We start from the raw sequence: 21,385 nt of genomic DNA on the forward strand, positions 1-21,385 counted from the left end.
CCCTGGGCGGCGTCATGTCTATAAATAGCGGCGCTGTGGAACGCCGAGCCCATTGTTACAGACAGGTCGCTACATTGTAGCCGGTCAGAGCAGGGGCTGCGGCAAGTCAGTTTCACCAGCAGATTTCACCAACCCCCAGCCATCGCCTGCCAACCCTACTCTGATCGCAACAAACCCAAACACCTCAACCGGCAAAAAAAGGACACTTTCATTAATACGGATCTGTTTGGAAAAGGGGTTGAATATATATTTTATAAAAGACTGCTGTGGAAAAAAAAGGACTCGCCCAGCCAAGCGCCATTTAAATCCCTGTACAGCACTTAAATAGGAGGGAAACTGACGATTATAATCTACATTTAAGGTAGGGGAATGCATTTTTGTTTGTGCACGATCATTGATCCGTCATAAGGAGGATGGCAGAACGCTATTTTCTGTTTAATGGTTGGGCTGGCTATAAACAAGCCTTGACACCGTTTATGATGCGGTTTCCGGGATAGTCGCCGGTAAATCTTCGTCAGAGCCAGTGATCAGTTGATGAATCATGACATGTTAAATGCCACCTCACTCTCATTGCTCCTTATTTACCTTTTTGAGCGGTGTTGTCCTTTACTCATTAGTTGAGCAAATAAAATGTCAAAATCTAATTCGCCCACAGTTCCAGTAAGGTCAGCTGCAATGTAGTGTGCATTCTTATAGTGACATCTAGTAAAGGGTACGGTGAAACAGTCAACGACCAACTACACCCAATATGGTTAATACTTGCTATGTTTCTTTCTAAACTCTCCATGTCTCCGCACATTATATATTTCTCGGTACATTAGGAGCCTCTTTCTGTTCTACCATTATTGAAATTTACAACTTCCCCCATTCTCATGTAGATTTACCAATAGTTAATTTGGTGGAATGTAAATATCCAGGAGTTCAACATCCTCCTGATACTGTACATGTGAAATGGCACTTGTATGAATTAAATGTTAAGCTACTTTGGATCTGCTTGTTTTATGGAACTATTTAAAAACTAGAAAATGTTAATGGGGAGTGCACTATCCACTTTAAAAATGTCTCAGGAATGCATTTTTATGATTTCTAGTCAGATATTATCCAATACAATATGGCAATAAATATTCTTCCTTCTGTTATTTTACCAAGGCTGCTGCTAAACATTTGAGAGTTTTAATTGACTAAGGTGTCTCGAAACTAGATGGAAAAGTGCAATATATTAAGAGATTTTGTGCTGGAAGTACTAGCTATGCTTGTTTATAATGGATTCCTGCCCAAGGGCAGCATACAGCTGTAACACTTACTGGAGACAAAATGGACACAATACTAATCAGAGATTCATCTATAACACTGGAGTTGCTTAATTGCCAAAGTGAAGGACTGCTTGGGAACAACCCCATTTTGAGAAGTTGGTACACATAGATTTCTGGGTTTCATGATTTCAAAACATATGACCAGGGTTGCTGGTTTACAGTGTAAAATTCTGTTGTTATTACATGGTATTGCAGAATTTTTACTGCCTTTTTTTGGGATCATATATCTGCAGTTCCTTCCATTTTTCCATCAAAACAGAAAACATGTACACACAGAACTTGCTATTCCTTATAATCGGGGCCACTGGTTTACAGTGACTGAATGAATCAAATTCTGTTTTTATTACATGAAACTGGGATTTTTACGATCAGTGTTGTGGGAATCATGTTGTGTAATTCCATCCATTTTCCTGAGAAAAATGAAAACCAGTCACCTTGCATGTGAACGCTTTCTGGCCATTAATAACATTTTACTAAGTTGCTGTGGCTTGTCCGGGGACCCAGAAGGCTTCCCATCTTTCTGACTGAAAGACGAGTACGTAAAAGGGAAGGTTTGTCTGCCAGCTGTGGGAGCACCATTGCCACAAGGACTGCAGCAGTTCAAGGAGAAGGCCCACCACCTTGGGGTAACTAGTGAGGGGCAATAAATGCCAGCGTCACACACATCCCAAGAACAAATGCTCCTCGTATGCATCTTTCTCTTCTGTTGCAAACTGGCTTTGGGAGACACTAGGGAGCAGGTTCCCCATTTGGCTAGATAAGATTGATATCTCACTTTGCGAGATATTAATCCACCTCCTAAAACTGTGGCACAATATATTTTTTTCAATGTGCTACAGCATCAAGGAGCTCTTAGCCTGTATTTTAAACCTCCAGACTTAACGGCCAAATATAGATAGTACAAGTAAAATTATGTTGAGTAGACTTGTTACTGGTATTACAGTTCTGTGTTAATGAGTGTAACCAGAAGGATAATGAGCTATGGCTGGCTGAACACTTGCAAATCGACAACAACAACTGGCATTTATATTGTGCCTTTAATGTAGGAAAACGTCCCAAAGCGCTTCACACGAGCAGAATCACGGAACAAAAAATAGTCAGAGCCAAAGAAGGAGATATTAGAAGAGGTGATTGTGAGCTTTGTCAGAGGTAGGTTTTAAGGAGGGTCTTGAAGGAGGAGAGGGGTTTAGGGAGGTAATTCGAGAGCTTCAGGCCTAGATGGCTGAAGTCACAGCCGCTAATGGTTGGGTAAAGGAGTGGGGGCTGCGCAAGGCGGTTGAGCTTGAAGTTGGGTCAGCCTATTGCTGAAATTATTGGGCTCCTCTGGGGCCATTCTCAAATGGGTTCCTACAGTAGATGGGAAGCCTGCACAACAAGGATTCATCCCATCTGTTGATGTGATGGGAGAAATTGCCCAGTTTGAATTGCACCTTTTTGGTAACACTGACAGTTAGGAGAAATCTGTTGCTCAAGGTTGCACCATCCAATTGCTGGTGAATGCAATGGAGAGACAAAAATCTTCAAAGTCTTGAACTAAGAATGTGATGTTGTTCAGATGAGACAGCGACAGTGTGTTGGTGCTGTGGCAGAGTAGGAGAATGTGGGTGCACACCAACAAATACTCGCTCGCCAATTTTCCTGGCCCATGCTGCCACAATGGAGGTGCAGAGCAGAGTCCTGGCATGAGCCACAGGAGGAAGGAACAATTAGAGACCCATCAATACCATTGGTGCTCTGGAGCATCTCCTAATGGTGAGCTCAAGCAGCGCTGGAAGAGGCAGTTCGACCACCTCATACAAAAATAATAAATATGGCACAATGCCGTTCATATTACTAACAAAGGCAAATGGTACTGTGTGTATTGGATTGAATGCAGAGAGAAAATCTTTGTTCAGTCTTTGGTTCATTTGCAGGATTTGTTCATTTTTGCAGCTTGGCACCTAGCTGATAAAGGGATCAATGTATTCTCAAAATCTTTGTTTAACACCTATTCATTGAGTGAATGTCATTGAGAGAGGAAAAAGATAATTTCACTCTGCAGCCATTTGGTTTAAAATACAAAGCATCTGGTTTGTCTATCACCTGAAGTAAACTATTCATACAGGAAATGAAATGTACAGCTTTCTTTTTACCCACTTTGGGCAGATGAGGAAAGGCCCTTGCTGTGCTCTCCCCTCAATCACATGCTTTATTCTGCATGCATTAACTGGCTGTTCGGCCTGCTGACTGTCGTGAATGGTTGTATCCATTTGATAAAGTCCACAGATTGTGTTGCAAGATGTACAAGCTTCAATAAACACAAGCAAGTGACTGTTTAAATTCATGTGCTGTGCCAGGGATGATTCTTTTCTCTCTCTCTTCCCCCACATGAGCTTTTGGCCATTTAAATAGTTTCAAATTCTATTAATTTACAAAAGAAAACCAATTCTATTCCACTGCAACAGGTCAACATTTCACAAAAAGCGTCACGAATAACAGTCAAGGAAGCATTCGAAAATTATTCATGACCCTTGACCTACTAAGTTAAGAAGATTACTGAATAAAGACAATGTATGCCAATATAACCGCCTGCTTTTACAGACTCTCTTTGAACAAAATACCAGATTTACGGGTCAGAACTTTCTAACATGTTGAGTGTTGTATTCTTGTCCCTTGAAGCTTCCTGATTTTTTTTTTCAGCGTTGCTTGTTAAAATGAGCGGCCTTTTTAAGTTCCAAATTCAGCCACCACAGCAGGTGATGACCGGCAAGGTCCATTATGACACCAACTGGCTTAGTGGTTGGGGAAGTTGCATGATAACTTAATAAGTTAGTAATTGGGGAAGAGTTTGGAGCACCCTGAAAATAAGATGGTGCAAATCTGCTTGTACTCTTTTTATTCAAAAACAAAACTGGGGAGATACCAAAGAATGCAGATGTAGCCCCCCCCCCACCAAATGATGCAGCCTTGGACACCCAACGCCTCCTGGCATCTTTGATTAAAAACTTGAAGCAAAATGATACACCCACCTCCTGTTGTCACTCAACCGCTTTCAGTCATTGACCATTGGTGATCTCATATGAAACATACAAAAATGACGGGCAGGAAAAGACCGGCTGGCCCATCAAGCCTGTGTTGCCCTCATGATGGCTGGAGCACCATGACTAGACACTTCCTACCCTGTCTCCACAGCCATGTAATCTCCTGAGAGAGGCAAAAAGAACCAGAGAAAAACCCAGGGCCAATAATGGGAAAAGAAAATACTCTGGAAAATCCATCTCTGACCCCCTCAGGCGATCGGAACCAGTCCAGGAGATCACATCGAACCACAGTATTTCTCAAAATTGTACCACGCATCATCAATAAGGACAAACCAGCACATTGTCATTTATCTAAAGAGATCGACTGTACTAAATTGGATCAATAGTTTGAAGCTTAAAATGTGCCCTGTTGAATAATAGACTATCTTAGGCTTTTCATGCATCCTTAATCAGTTAACGTAGCCACAAACAACAAGAAAAGGAGCTTGCAGCCAGGTACTTAAGGACCTATTCTGCTTTCAACTCCGACCCCAGCGATGGGCTCGAATGCAGCCTTGACGACATGACTTCAGCCTCCCTTTTTAAAGCCAAAGAGCTCAAAATAAATCACGCAGGGATGACACATGTGAACGCTGAGCCCAATTGAGCCTTTTGATTATTTCGTTGAACAGTTCATGGCTGTGAGTCATTTGTGATTCAGCTTCAGGTTCATTGTTCCTGCAGTGCATTGTCTCACCGAGGAGCACCTGGCTGTTTGTGCTGAGCTCGTACTGTCAGCTACCCACAGCTGAGAAAGCCAAGCTATTGAGAGAAATCGACGAGCGGCCTGGTGGGCCTCACCATGGTTGCTGAACAGACCTCTCGAGTCGGCAGCTCCATATTTATGCCTGTTTCAGCTTCGCCTGTTTGGATTTGAAGGGTTGCTTTTAAAGTTAATGTTTAAGAGGACACGGGGCGACCTGTGCAATCATTGTAGTGCACGCTACCTGCAGAAATCACCAAATTTGCAAGTGGTTCATGGATTTATTTGCAGTGAGCTGCCTCATGCATTAGATCCTGGTAAGGGGTGCAATTGTGCTATTGGTGGTTACTAACAGCATGGCCGATTTTATAAAGCTCCAAATGAAATCCATTTATTGCTCATATTTTCTGGGTAAGGATTCTAAAACGTTTTGCATTAAATTCCTGGACTAAGATGTGAGTAGGACTGTGATGGTAGAACAGGATGATGACCTATTGTGTGCTGCACTTAGAAGGAGGCGAGAATCTCTTTACTTCTGCTTCCCTTTCAAACAGTCATTTAACGTTTCCTTTTAAGGGGCTTTTACATCAGAAGGGTGCAGCCGAGGGCAGATGTGCAGGTCTCCTGAGACTGGAACCAAAAAATTAGAAAACCATCTAGAACAGAATTGTAGAAATTTCAAACAGAGGGAGGACTTTCAGACCACTACGCTTGTGCTGGTGCTCGCTCCACATTGGAACTATCTGTTCTAATCCCATTGACTCGACTTTAATAACCATATGTAATCCATATTCTAATAATTCTTTGCACGGTCCTAATGTCACCCCTGCACAGAAACATTATACTATGTAAAACGCAATGTAGTATTCACATATAGTATGTGTCCCTTTAATGTCTAATTGATACTGAATAAACTGGTCTATTCATGCAAAGGTCAATAATGAGGCTTAAGTAGCTCTGGTATTTTCTGTTGTTGGAGAGTTTTTACGTTACAAATGATTGTCTTTGTTCTTTTATATTCCCCCCCCCTAAGCATGACACAGAATTTGCATTGCACAGCGTGTGGCGCCTGAAGTATCACATAGAATTACATAGATGGACATATTGGTTCCTGATCTGCTGGGCTCAAAGACCTTGATTTTATCTCGGAGCTCATTTGGTTTTTAAAGGGAAGCACTGATGACTTCATCAAGGACTGGTTTGCAGGCATTGCTGAGCCTGGTGGTGTGAGGGAGTTGAATAAACACCAGTAGAGTTAGTCATGAATTCAGGGCACTTCCAACAACAGGCACTTCTACTGTCTGTAGAATGACTGCCATTCTCAAGCTCAGTGATGCCTCTGTCCAGTTCTCCTGGTGTCACCAGCACTGACTATAAACAAAAAGAAGTAGTGGTGACTCCATAGTTAAGTACCATCAATATTACAGTCAATAAATAACTGATAAAAGAATAAAACATTTAAGAGAATAATCTCCATACACATCCCTTTTCAATCTTTTCAAATGATAGCTGTCCCTGTTAAATGAATAAAACGTTCAAATGAATTGTGAAAGTCTGGATATATTAATTCAAGTGTTGCACTGCCTCACTAAAGCCTATGTGTTAAGCCCTTTTTGCCAATCATTGGGTGAAGCTCTTTTTACAAGTGTTTTTATCTAGGTGTGAAAATCGCCTAGTAACCAATTCAGTGATGTTTCAGAGTCTTTTTCACCTCATCAGATGCTGGGTCCAAGCCCTTTTGTCAATTAATTTGACAAGTGGTTTTTGTTTAAGTATGAAAACCGCCTCATCAGGTGCTAATGCTCAAAATTTGTGATGCTTATAATTTATCGATGTTTTTTACGGTACTGTAATTGCAATCCAAGTTGCATTCCATTGTCAGCTTCTTGCCAAACTTGACACTTCATTTAAAAGGGCTAAAAGAATAGAACGGTTAAGTGAATAAAATTACATGGCAAAATTATTCTTTATTTAACAGTTTAGCACTGTAGTTACCCAAAGTTCCGCTCTGATCTTATAAAATAGGTTTTGTCTTTGCATTTTGTGGATAGAATGGTACAGATGTGCTGCGGTCACAGTAGGCAGTGGGATCCCCATCAACATATCTGTCTCTCAAAGCAGACATCTGAGGTTGTGGAGAGGAATTACATCTGCCTTCCCTCGTTTACATTAAATGATGGTTTGATTCTTAATACAGTGATGGTGAGACTCTCTTGAATAAAGTTTTTTTTAAAAAGGGAGATACTTGCTGTGTGGAGCAGTGTTGTGTTCAGAGGGAATGCAAGCAACCCTTTACACACTGTAGACTGGCTAATGCAATGCCAAAGCTGAGGGCTGTCAGTGTGGAATTTCCTTCCTCAATCTATTGCACATTCTATATCTGGCCTTTCTATTCAGGGCTTTAGGAGACTGGTAGATAGTTACTTATTGAACAATTAGTCACATTCTGTACCTAATTTTTGATGACTACGTCTATCACCACAGAATTTTAACATGAATGCATTTTATATTGTGTGTTTTACCATTATTTGTTTTGCTGAGATTTATGCTGAGATTTATGAATTCAATAAAATGCCTTAAATATTGGAGGGGTCCATCCTGTAATGGGTTGCACTAGTTATAGGAAGCTTCTATTCTTCATTCCAGGGTATTGTGCGTAATAGGATTAACTTAACCATGGCCGGTTCTGTGTTACTGACAAAGCAAAGAAGTGAAATTGCCTCCAAGGAGATGGTGAAAGTGAAGGTGGCTCATTATGAAAGGCATTTGTGCGAGAGTTCTTTGTTTCATGGAGTTACCAGGTGGAATATTCTCTGGGGGAGTGGTGGGAGGGGGAGCTTTAGGGTTTTAAATCTTGTCTGGAATGTCTTGCATTGCGTGGATTGTGTTTAGAAAAAAACGAAGTGAGTGTTGACACTGCTGTGTCAGCCAATGAGTTCAAGGCAGGGTGGGATTTACAGCAAACAGAGTCTATTTAAACAGAATCTCTACGAATTACAGCAAACAGAACGCATGACTGAAACTACAGCAGAGTCTCCCGATAAAGGCAGGATTATTTCTCCAGCAAAATGCAGTTTGTGGAGGATAGTTACATAATACAAATTATGCACATAAAATCAATCCCAATCACTTACAGCAGTGCAGTCTCCAGACGTGATTGACGGGGTAATTCCCCCATCATCTCCATTCTGGCTGGGCTTGTAGTGTCACTAAATGCAGCCCAAAGAAAATTGGTTTGAATTTGCCTGATGTGGATTGATAGTATAATCTCAGCTAAATAATGCCAGAGACTTGTGTAATTAAGCAATCTCCATTGAACAAAGTGGGGGAGGGAATATTGTGTTGCATTTGAATCTTTGGGATTTTACCTTTCACTTTCTATATGCAGTTCGACAGGAATTGAAAGAGAGCGGCACAAAGTGGGCAGCACTGAAAGATTGAAGTTCTTCAATTCTCAGCTGACTTGTACTGCTATTTTTTTACTGATGGTTCTGCTGATGACGGGCAGGGCTGAAGGAAAACCATCAAGGGCTGCATTCAAATAAGCAGCAGAAAGAGTAGACTTTAGATTTTGGCAATTAAATGGGAGGTCCTTTATCCCCATCACTGTGAAGCTGTAAAGAAAGCCAATCTTATGAGGTATGAATGGTCATCGAAACTGTCTGTTTGATCGCAGTAGGTCAAGTGAAAGTGGACCTGGTTTCTAATGATTTCTTTTGTCTCCTATTAATAGCAACATGTAAATTTTCTTGTGTTCAGCTAGAAAACTAAGCATGTGAGTAGTGTTTTTGTTTAAAAACATCCCATATTCTGAAGGATTTTCCTTTTGAGGTGCCTTCTCCAGGTGCAGATATTGGGCTGTTATGTGGGAGCAGGTCATCAAGGTTGGAATTTAACACATGTTGCAATGCTTTAATTTTCCACTGGTATAGAAACCCCAACCCCACCCCCCAACCCCACTAGGGGCTGTGAAAATGTAGCCCAGGCCCACAGAACAAATTGAACTATATGTAGTCATTCATCTGAGCTTCACTTCTGCAATCTGATTAAGTGGGAAGTTCTTCTCTTTCTCTTTCCCCCCCCCCCCCCGCCCCACAAAAAAACATTTAAACTATTTAAGATTTCCTGAGGTGTTCACATCCCGGACCTTTTCCCTCAGGTTCAGGTCATGGGTCGTGTTGCTGCTGCCAATGCCAGAAATAAAGCATTTGTGCTCCTCGAAACCGGCACGAGAACAGATTTTTCACCTTGCTTGGATCTTGAAAGGATTAAGTGTTATCTTGTCTCCGCAGACTTGAGGAAGTGCCTGAGCTTTGTGATAAGCAGCCCAAAAATGACCTTATACCTTTCCAAGAAAATTGGCAGTGCCAAGAGCAACAACACACTTAAAATCACCAGGGACGTACACAGTGACTCATGTTCACAGATCCATCTGGCCCTTTCAAATAACAGTGAACAGTCAGAGAGATAGACATGTGCTTTGACTGCTGAAGCTTCACTATAGCAGCATTGTCACGAGGCTTATTTAATTCATTGGTACCAATCCATTACAGTTTTTTTTAAATTACACTTGTTTCTTGTGCTCAATAGTCGCACTTTCGCTTCTGAGTCAGAAGGCCATGGGCTTACGTTCCTCTCCAGTGAGCACATAATCCAGGCTGACACTCCCAATGCAGTACTGAGGGAGCGCAGCACTGTTGGAGGTGCCGCCTTTTGGTTGAGATGTTAAACCAAGGCCCTGTCTGCACTCTCAGGTAGATGTAATAATTCCACAGCTCTATTTCAAAGATGTGGAGATGCCGGTGATGGACTGGGGTTGACAAATGTAAGGAATCTTACAACACCAGGTTATAGTCCAACTGTTTTATTTGAAAATCACAAGCTTTCGGAGGCTTTCTCCTTCGTCAGGTGAGCGAGTGTGGGATTCCATAGAAGGTTACCGCATTTATAATGCGGTAACCTTCTATGGAATCCCACACTCGCTCACCTGACGAAGGAGAAAGCCTCCGAAAGCTTGTGATTTTCAAATAACAGTTGGACTATAACCTGGTGTTGTAAGATTCTTTACTATTTCAAAGAAGAACAGGGGAGTTCTCCCTGGTGTCCTGGGCTAATTTTAATCTCTCAACCAACATCACTAATACAGATTATCTGGTCATTATCTCATTGCTGTTTGTGGGTCCCTGCTGTGCGCAATTGGCTGCCACGTTTTCTACATTACAACAGTGACTTCACTGTACTTCATTGATTGTAAAGCGCTTTTCGATGTCCTGAGGTCGTGAAAGGTGCTCTATAAACACAAGTCTTTTTTTCCCCTCAATTTTATCACCTCAAATTGCTCCCATCACCAACGACACACCTGTAACTATAGCCACTCTCGTTCTGGCACATGATTAGTTCAGTGTCCAGGAGACTTGCATCCATGTCCCGGGGTCCTGGTGTTCATGCTGCTATATCCGGCTCCCTTAATCGGTAGAACCCTAGACCTACGAAAAACTGGGTCTGTGATTCTGGTTCCGGTATAAGTGAGCTGGGGTTAGTGGTTCTGAATGCCGGGAGCTGGCTTACAGACACTATTTCCTAGAATCCAAAATAAACAAGTGTCAGTATAAAAAGTGGCTGAAATACCAGTGCTTCACCCGAGTGTTATTCAGCACTATGTTCTCTTAAGACCCAATGTGGGATTGGACGGACAGAATCTAGAATAGCACTGCTGGATGTTTGTCACAGTTCAAGTCCACCAATATACTTCACTGAACTCCTAGTGACAACACAGATTATCGCACTGAATGCCTTGACCAGGAAAGTATGATGCTGACATTTTCAATAAGGAGCAGGGAGCAGGAACCCTATCCTTAGTGCGTTGATGCCAAATGTAGCTCCCCTAGCCTCTGAAATCAGCTAGCTCAGCAAAAACGAAGGGGTGGGGGGGGGCTGTCAAACCCAGGACCATCCCAGTCTGTGTGCTTCAGTTACTTGCTGCACAAATGTGCTGGGGACACACGCACGCAGACACTTACACACTCACACAAATGTTCTCTCACTCTCACTTACACACTCACACAAATGTTCTCTCACTCACACTCACTCACACAAATATTCTCTCACTCACACTCACTCACTTACACAAATGTTCTCTCACTCACTCACCTCACTCACTCACTCACACATACTCACTCACTCACATACTCACTCACTCACATACTCACTCACTCACATACTCACTCACTCACATACTCACTCACATACTCACTCACTCACATACTCACTCACTCACATACTCACTCACTCACATACTCACTCACTCACATACTCACTCACTCACATACTCACTCACTCACATACTCACTCACTCACATACTCACTCACTCACATACTCACTCACTCACATACTCACTCACTCACATACTCACTCACTCACATACTCACTCACTCACATACTCACTCACTCACATACTCACTCACTCACATACTCACTCACTCACATACTCACTCACTCACATACTCACTCACTCACATACTCACTCACTCACATACTCACTCACTCACATACTCACTCACTCACATACTCACTCACTCACATACTCACTCACTCACATACTCACTCACTCACATACTCACTCACTCACATACTCACTCACTCACATACTCACTCACTCACATACTCACTCACTCACATACTCACTCACTCACATACTCACTCACTCACATACTCACTCACTCACATACTCACTCACTCACATACTCACTCACTCACATACTCACTCACTCACATACTCACTCACTCACATACTCACTCACTCACATACTCACTCACTCACATACTCACTCACTCACATACTCACTCACTCACATACTCACTCACTCACATACTCACTCACTCACATACTCACTCACTCACATACTCACTCACTCACATACTCACTCACTCACATACTCACTCACTCACATACTCACTCACTCACATACTCACTCACTCACATACTCACTCACTCACACTCTCACTCACTCACATACTCACTCACATACTCACTCACATACTCACTCACATACTCACTCACATACTCACTCACATACTCACTCACATACTCACTCACATACTCACTCACATACTCACTCACATACTCACTCACATACTCACTCACATACTCACTCACATACTCACTCACATACTCACTCACATACTCACTCACATACTCACTCACATACTCACTCACATACTCACTCACATACTCACTCACATACTCACTCACATACTCACTCACATACTCACTCACTCACATACTCACTCACTCACATACTCACTCACTCACATACTCACTCACTCACATACTCACTCACTCACATACTCACTCACTCACATACTCACTCACTCACATACTCACTCACATACTCACTCACTCACATACTCACTCACTCACATACTCACTCACTCACATACTCACTCACTCACATACTCACTCACTCACATACTCACTCACTCACATACTCACTCACTCACATACTCACTCACTCACATACTCACTCACTCACATACTCACTCACTCACATACTCACTCACTCACATACTCACTCACTCACATACTCACTCACTCACATACTCACTCACTCACATACTCACTCACTCACATACTCACTCACTCACATACTCACTCACTCACACTCTCACTCACTCACATACTCACTCACATACTCACATACTCACTCACATACTCACTCACATACTCACTCACATACTCACTCACATACTCACTCACATACTCACTCACATACTCACTCACATACTCACTCACATACTCACTCACATACTCACTCACATACTCACTCACATACTCACTCACATACTCACTCACATACTCACTCACATACTCACTCACATACTCACTCACATACTCACTCACATACTCACTCACATACTCACTCACATACTCACTCACATACTCACTCACTCACATACTCACTCACTCACATACTCACTCACTCACATACTCACTCACTCACATACTCACTCACTCACATACTCACTCACATACTCACTCACTCACATACTCACTCACTCACATACTCACTCACTCACATACTCACTCACTCACATACTCACTCACTCACATACTCACTCACTCACATACTCACTCACTCACATACTCACTCACTCACTCACATACTCACTCACTCACTCTCATACTCACTCACTCACTCTCATACTCACTCACTCACTCTCATACTCACTCACTCACTCTCATACTCACTCACTCACTCTCATACTCACTCACTCACTCTCATACTCACTCACTCTCATACTCACTCACTCTCATACTCACTCACTCTCATACTCACTCACTCTCATACTCACTCACTCTCATACGCACTCACTCTCATACGCACTCACTCTCATACGCACTCACTCTCATACGCACTCACTCTCATACTCACTCACTCTCATACTCACTCACTCTCATACTCACTCACTCTCATACTCACTCACTCTCATACTCACTCACTCTCATACTCACTCACTCTCATACTCACTCACTCTCATACTCACTCACTCTCATACTCACTCACTCACTCTCATACTCACTCACTCACTCTCATACTCACTCACTCACTCTCATACTCACTCACTCACTCTCATACTCACTCACTCACTCTCATACTCACTCACTCACTCTCACACTCACTCACTCACTCTCACACTCACTCACTCACTCTCACTCACTCACTCACTCACTCTCACACTCACTCACTCACTCTCACTCACTCACTCACTCACTCTCACACTCACTCACTCACTCTCACACTCACTCACTCACTCTCACACTCACTCACTCACTCTCATACTCACTCACTCACTCTCATACTCACTCACTCACTCTCATACTCACTCACTCACTCTCATACTCACTCACTCACTCTCATACTCACTCACTCACTCTCACACTCACTCACTCACTCTCACTCACTCACTCACTCACTCTCACACTCACTCACTCACTCTCACACTCACTCACTCACTCTCACACTCACTCACTCACTCTCACACTCACTCACTCACTCTCACACTCACTCACTCACTCTCACACTCACTCACTCACTCTCACACTCACTCACTCACTCACTCTCACACTCACTCACTCACTCTCACACTCACTCACTCACTCTCACACTCACTCACTCACTCTCACACTCACTCACTCACTCTCACACTCACTCACTCACTCTCACACTCACTCTCACTCACTCTCACACTCACTCTCACTCACTCACTCACTCACTCACTCACTCACTCACTCACTCACTCACTCACTCACTCACTCACTCACTCACTCTCATACTCACTCACTCACTCTCATACTCACTCACTCACTCTCATACTCACTCACTCACTCACTCTCATACTCACTCACTCACTCACTCTCATACTCACCCTCCCTTCCTTCCTTCCTTCCTTATTTGGGATCCTCTCAGTCCAATACCACATTCATTCCTTCACCCAGGCAGATAGGTGGGACATTCTGGACTGCTGTGGTAGTTGATAATCACCTGACTGAGGGTGTGTCTTTACAGCTCCTGCTGCATGTCTTCACACAGGGTGGCGTGCTCATTGAATCCTGAATCACGCCATCATGCTGGCTTGAAGGCAGCAGCACAATGCTCTCACTGAAGGGGCTGTCTGATTTCAATCTCTCTATCGGCTGTCTTCTGAACTTCAGTCAGGAATCTGTCCAGTGGTCTATGAAGTTAATGGGCCACCAAAACTGAAAATTGATACTTTCTATTTACAGTGGACCAACTGCAATGAGAAATAAATGTTGACAGTGATACAGCAATACATTTGCAGTGAGGTCGAGAAATAAGAAAGTACTTGGCTTGGAAGCTGAACTTGCATTTTTTAAAATTGATTTTAAATTTGTGGCCTTAAGTGCTTTCAAATGAATGCTGCATTACTGGAGTCAATGGTTTTAAATATCGACCATCTTTCTTTTTGATCTATGTAGAATATTTTTATTTGAACTTAATGTGCTGATGGTCCAGCTTGATGGGATAGTCACTAATAAATCCAATAGGGAATTCAGGAGAAACATCTTTACCCAGAGAACGGTTAGATTGTGGAACTCGCTACAATGAGTAGTTGAGACGAATAGCAGAGATGCATTTAAGGGGAAGCTAGATAAGCACATGAGGGAGAAAGGAATAGAAGGATATGCTGATAGGGTGAGATGAAGTTGGGTGGGAGGAGGCTCGTGTGGAGTATAAACACCAGCATGGACTAGTTGGGCCAAATGGCCTGTTTCTGTGCTGTACATTCTGTGTAATGTAATTGAAAGTGACTGTCACTCTCTGTTCCTGTCACAGTCTCCATGTGCTAAATCTATCCCTTTCATTGTTATATCTATGCTATTGTATTCCTTGCTGCTGACACCCTCATCCATGCTTTCAGTATCTCCAGACTAGACTATTCCAATGCTCTCCTGACTGGCCTCCCATCTTCCACTCTCCATAAACTTGAGCTCGTCCAAAACTCTGCTGCCTGTATCCTAACTCGCACCAAGTCACGTTCACCCATCACCCCTGTGCTCGCTGATCAACATTGGCTCTCGGTCTGGCAACGCCTCGATTTTAAAATTCTCATCCTCATGTTCAAATCCCCCCCGTGGCCTCGCCCCTCCCTATCTCTGTAACATCCACCCGCCCTACAACCCTCTGAGATCTCTGCACACCTCCAATTCTGGCCTCTTGTGTATCCCCCCATGCCTTCAGCCATATAGGCCCTAAGCTCTGGAATTCCCTCCCTAAACTTCTCTGCGCCTCTCTCTCCTTTAAAACCTACCTCTTTGACCGAGCTTTTAGTCACCCATCCTGATATCTCCTTCTTTGGCTTGGTGTCAATTTTTGTCTGATTGCACTCCTGTGAAGTGCCTTGGATGTTTTACTATATAAGATGCTATATAAATGCAAATTGTTGTTGCATGTTGCTTATTTCTTTCAAAATGAATTAATTTGCATGTGGGATTTGGAAAATGGCAGTAGTTACATTTGCAGGGTACATTGGATAGAAAGCATCACCTTACTGGGTTTCAGTGATTCTGGTTAGCAGCAGAACGGTCCAGTCAATTGATCAAGATATTTGTTAATCATTGTTACACTTTCCATTATAGCGGCCCTGTAAACTGAAAATGACAGGGGATAACAATCTTATTCATTACCAAGCTGCTCCGCAAACCAGGTTGATTGAGTTATCTGCTGTTGTGTGAGGGACAGACTGGTTGTGTGGAGTCTTGTAGGTGACAGAAAGAGTATATATATATATATATAATCTCTGTTAAACACATTTTATTGTGTGCACTGCTGAGCCCCATTCCCCTTGGCGAGAAGCGAGGTGTCCGAGGACCTCATAGGAAGCAAACACTGTGCAGTTTTTTTTGTTGCTTTCTCCACACATCTAAAATATGGGCACTAATTTTATCCAACTCAGAAAGGCTGAGTGAATCTTGCTGGGGTTGAAACCCTGGACTTTCTGACCCTAGGCTAGTCATCGACTGATTTGAGCTGCCCATTGCTTCACACAGGTGAAAGGAGAGATTATTGTTTAAATCTCCCAGTAATTACAGTAAGGGTGGCCACTTCCAGCGTGGCGAATGGGAAGAGACGGGCTTCATGTTTAAAGTACATTTTAATTTTAACTCAGGATGCCAGATGATTGAAGGTACACTGCAGTGATTTAAAACAAAATGAATCCCTAGTTAACTATGATTCTTAAATTGGGGGTTTATAAATTAGCCGTAAAATGTCACTTCTTCCTCATTGGGAGGGGGAACTATAGTTTGATTTGGGGGAGGAGGGGGCAGAACAGACAAACACAGCAAAACCTAGACTGGTGAGCGTGTAAATGAGGATCAATCGTCAATCAGATAATTTAAGGTAATTGGCAAAAGAACCAGAGGTGAGATGAGAATTTTTTTTACGCAGCGAGTTGTTCTGATCTGGAATGCGCTGCCTGAAAGGGTGGTTGAAGCAGATTCTGTAATAACTTTCAAAAGGGAATTGGATAAATATTTGAAAAGGAAAAATTTGCAGGGCTGTGGGGAAAGAGCAGGGGGGAGTGGGACGAATTGGATAGCTCTTTCAAAGAGCCGGCACAGGCACGATGGGCCGAATGGCCTCCTTCTGTGCTCTTATGATTCTACGAATAACACTAAACAGGAGACCAGTTTCCTGCCAACTTGTGTGGTGGTAAAACTATATCTAAAACAGCGAGGGAAAGATCCAACCTCCATAACTTGTAGCCTCAATATAGCTTCTTTACTAAAAATATCTGTATAAAACACACTCTTAACACTGTGTGTTGTAAACTGGCCTTCCCAAGAGACCAGGCCAGCCACATCCAGTATGTGAGTGTAATGTTCCCAAAATGACTGTCATAATTTATGGTTAACATGTTGATGGTGAAATGTAAAAACGATGTGGGGAAAGAGATGAAAACGCAAATTAATACCACAAGAATGATAACTGGATTTTTTTTTAATGTGGTTTTATACAAATAAGAGCTCTTAAATGATCTTTAAAAGGGTTGGAGGGGAATACTTTGTGTAAAATCCTATCCTCCCTCCCCCAACAAGACCTAAAATCTACAACGATGAATATTGTCTCCCACCCGAGAGAAGACATTTCGTTTGTGCCCAACATAACTCCACCTGTTGGGAAAGACCCACTTTGATAATGAATGAGCACATCTTGAGTTGGTTGCCATCGCAGTGAGTGGGAGAGAGGCATCCTTCCCAGGGGGTTGAGGTTACTTTACATTGAAAGCACTTTCTCCTCGGTGATGGGTCTTTTTAATTCACACCTGTGTGGAAAGATCACTGTCCAACCCAAGCTGTCAACATTGTGTGAAGATCAAAAATAGTGGCACAGATTGCAAACACATCTAAATGTATGGAGCTGTGTTGATTTTTTTCAGTGTGACATATGTCAAAATATGTCACATTTTTAAACCAAATGAGTCTCGCTTTCAAATGAGAGACTTGAAAGACAGTGGGTAAACTATAAATTTACCAAATTGTCAGGGAGTGTTTGAAACCGGACAAATTTAAACAGTAACCAAATAGATTTACATAATTATTGTTGGACTTCAAACATTTGTAAATTATACACAGTGACCTGACCTGGAGTGAAGTTGGAATGGAAAGCATGTGACATGGTTTTTAAATAGTTTGTGGCTCAGTGTTTCCATGGTAACATTCATTTGTTTGCAGAGCCTGTGCTGAAGGGAGCTCACTACAAGGGAGGCCATAGGCTTCTTCTGTCTTGTTGTGAAATCCAAGCAGAATACATAACCGGTTTATTTTCATATTTTCCATTAGCTATTTGAATAATTCTTTGCACACAGAGGATAATTATGATTGTAAATGAGTGGCTTTTGGTCGGACTGTGTGTGCTAGAGGTTCTGGTTGACTGGGCTGATGTCCTCTTTCTCTTAGGTCTCTTGACTGTATTTTTCCAAATCACTCCCTCAGTATTAAGAACAATCTCCTCTGAAAGAAAGACTTGCTTTTATCATCTTTCGAATAAGACATTAAACCGAGGCCCTGCCTGCCCTTTCAGGTTGATGTAAAAGATCCCATGACACTATTTTGAAGAAGGGCAGGGGAGTTCTCTCCCGTGTCCTGGCCAATATTTATCCCTTAACCAACATCACTAAAACAGATTATCTGATCATTATCTCATTGCTGTTTGTGGGAACTTGTGTGCAATTTGGCTGCTGCGTTTCCTACATTAAAACGGTGACTACACTTCAAAAGTACTTCATTGACTGTAAAACACTTCGGGATGTCTTGAGGTTGGGAAAGGTGCTATATAAATGCAAGTATTTCTTTCTATATATGGCTTTATCACATCTCAAATATGATGAATTGCCTTGAAGTGTGGTGACTGTTATGTTTAGACAAATATGCAGCTGCATGTCTGCACTCAAGATTCCACGAATGATGAGTGACCAGTTGATCTGTTTTTGGTGGTGTTGATTGAGGGAAGATTGTTGGCCCAGGGCACAAGGAGAACTCCCTGCTCTTCTTTGAATAGCACTGTGGGATCTTCAACATCCACCTGAACAGGCAGATGGGGCCTCAGTTTAATGACTCATCTGAAGGATGACACCTCTGACAATGCTACACTTGATTGCCAGCTGGAAGGTGTTCCATTATCCAGGGCTAACATCCAATGCATCAAGGATCTCCCTCAAAATTTATTGAATCCCTTTTATTATATAAAAAGTTACATTCTGGTAAGTATTTCGAGTAAGGGTATCAAGGGATATGGAGAAAAGGCGGTTAAATGGGTTGAGGTACAGTTCAGCCATGATCTAATAAAATTGCGGAATAGGCTCGAGGGGCTGAATGGCCGCCTCCTGTTCCTAGCTTCCTCTGCCTAAATGGGAAGGGGGGCGGGGAGGGGTGATAAGGGAATATGTTTTCCCACTAAAGAATGAAAGTCTTCGTCCCGTCAGTCCTTCACAGCTTGTCAGAGTGCCAGTTTTCCAGGTAGACTCTTGGCAAGTGACTTGTTCCCAACAACAAACGTCTGCAGTGAGAGGGAGTTGAATTCATGGGCGAATTGCAACCAGCTGCAGAAGCAAGTGAACAATTGCTTTCTGTGAACAGGGCTTGAAACTCTCTGCAAATAAACAGACCACAGACTTTCTACCAGTGAAGGAAATGGCTGGCTACTATGCATATTGGAATAGATTTTTTTTAATAAATCATTGTGTAATTGAATGCTAACAGTCTGGGAGCCCTTGCTTGGACTGTTTACTGCTGTGTCTGCATTCAGCAAATTACAGCTTTGCTCGTGGGTTTTAAAAATAGATTTTTTTTTAAATGTCTCACTCCTTGTTTTTTGATTGTGGTCCATTCTGGCCTCTGCTCGTACAGGTGATTCAGAAGTGCTTAAAGGCCTAGTGCTGTGAGCTTGTTGTGACTGTTGTTGACGAAAAGGTTTTATTACGTGTGATTAAAACCAAACGTGAGTGGGATTTTAGTAAAGCAGAATTTTCACAAAGCGCAAAGTAGTTTGATTTTAAACTTGGATTTCAGTCATTTGCATACTGCTTTATCTCCGCATTCACCGTGGAAAAACACCCAGCCAACTGGAGTTGTTTGGAGAAAGAATTGTGAGCTGTATAATTCTAGAGTTGAAGTGCCAGTGGGTACAATTTAGTCAATTTAGAATAGTACGAGGTGTGTTGGTTTAAGTGCAATTTTTCCTATGTTGTATTGGAATATCAATCTAAATATTATAAATATTAATCTGCATACACTGCCTGTCAGCTTTTGTTAATTATAAATTCCCATTTCCACATTGATAATGGAAACTGAGTGCATAATCTTATCATGCTGAAATTACAGCCTCCCACCAGCGGAGACACTACACTCACCAGGTGCGAGTGTAAATACAGTGTGATAATTTTACACCGGCAGTCCCTATTATAAACGTGGACATAGGAATTTATAAAGGAAACATAAAACTAAAAGACTGATTTAATGACTTTAGAATGAGGACGGAATTGTGTCTGAGTGTCCTGGTCCAATTATCCCTTGTGCTCTCACCCCACGCTTGGTCTGGACTCGCCGTGTGAAATGTCACGGGGTTCCACCCGCTATATAAATGCAAGTCAGTCTTTCTTTTTCTTTCTAAATTTAAAGCAGACAGCTGGCCGACTGCCATTCGCGCACCTGCAAGAAACCAGCTTAAAGCAGCTCACGATGGTGCTGTGCCCAGAGAGATGCAACAAGGAAAAGGGATTTTTGGTTTTGAAGACAAGGAAAATTGTTTTGCCAAAAGTTGATTTTGTAGAATTATTGACCCGGAGTGACATACAGCACGGTTTTTGGAGCAGCTTTCTCTACTGACTCAATGCAACAATGTTGCACCTTTTAATTAAATCCAGCCAGTAAAAATATTCATTGAAAGCTGCTCAACTATCAAAACAGTGTCATTAAGAACCTACACTTTGCATATAAACTGTCTGCTACTGAGACACCAGTAATTGTCACTATATCCAGTCACACCCATCTCCATTTACCACACACACACACACACACACACACACACTATAAAAACCATCAGCCTCTCCACTGTTCAGGACTCCCCAAGATGTAATTTTTTTTATTCGTTCATGGGATGTGGGCGTCGCTGGCGAGGCCGGCATTTATTGCCCATCCCTAATTGCCCTTGAGAAGGTGGTGGTGAGCCACCTTCTTGAACCGCTGCAGTTTGTGTGGTGAAGGTTCTCCCACAGTGCTGTTAGGAAG

The 21,385-nt window shown here is 42.4% G+C and overlaps 1 protein-coding gene across 2 annotated transcripts in view; it reads left to right on the forward strand.

The window, feature by feature from the left end:
• Positions 1-31: 31 nt before the first annotated feature.
• The window catches only part of LOC137307175 (cysteine/serine-rich nuclear protein 2-like), a 45,871-nt gene continuing 24,517 nt past the window's right edge, over positions 32-21,385 (forward strand). The window contains exon 1 of one of the 2 annotated variants that reach the window (XM_067976534.1): positions 32-361. The gene's annotated coding sequence lies outside the window, so the exon portion shown is untranslated. The remainder of the gene's footprint in view (positions 362-21,385) is intronic. The other variant, XM_067976535.1, reaches the window with a different exon arrangement.

Source organism: Heptranchias perlo, chromosome X (genome assembly GCF_035084215.1).
Source record: "Heptranchias perlo isolate sHepPer1 chromosome X, sHepPer1.hap1, whole genome shotgun sequence".
Classification (NCBI taxonomy): Eukaryota; Metazoa; Chordata; class Chondrichthyes; order Hexanchiformes; family Hexanchidae; genus Heptranchias; species Heptranchias perlo.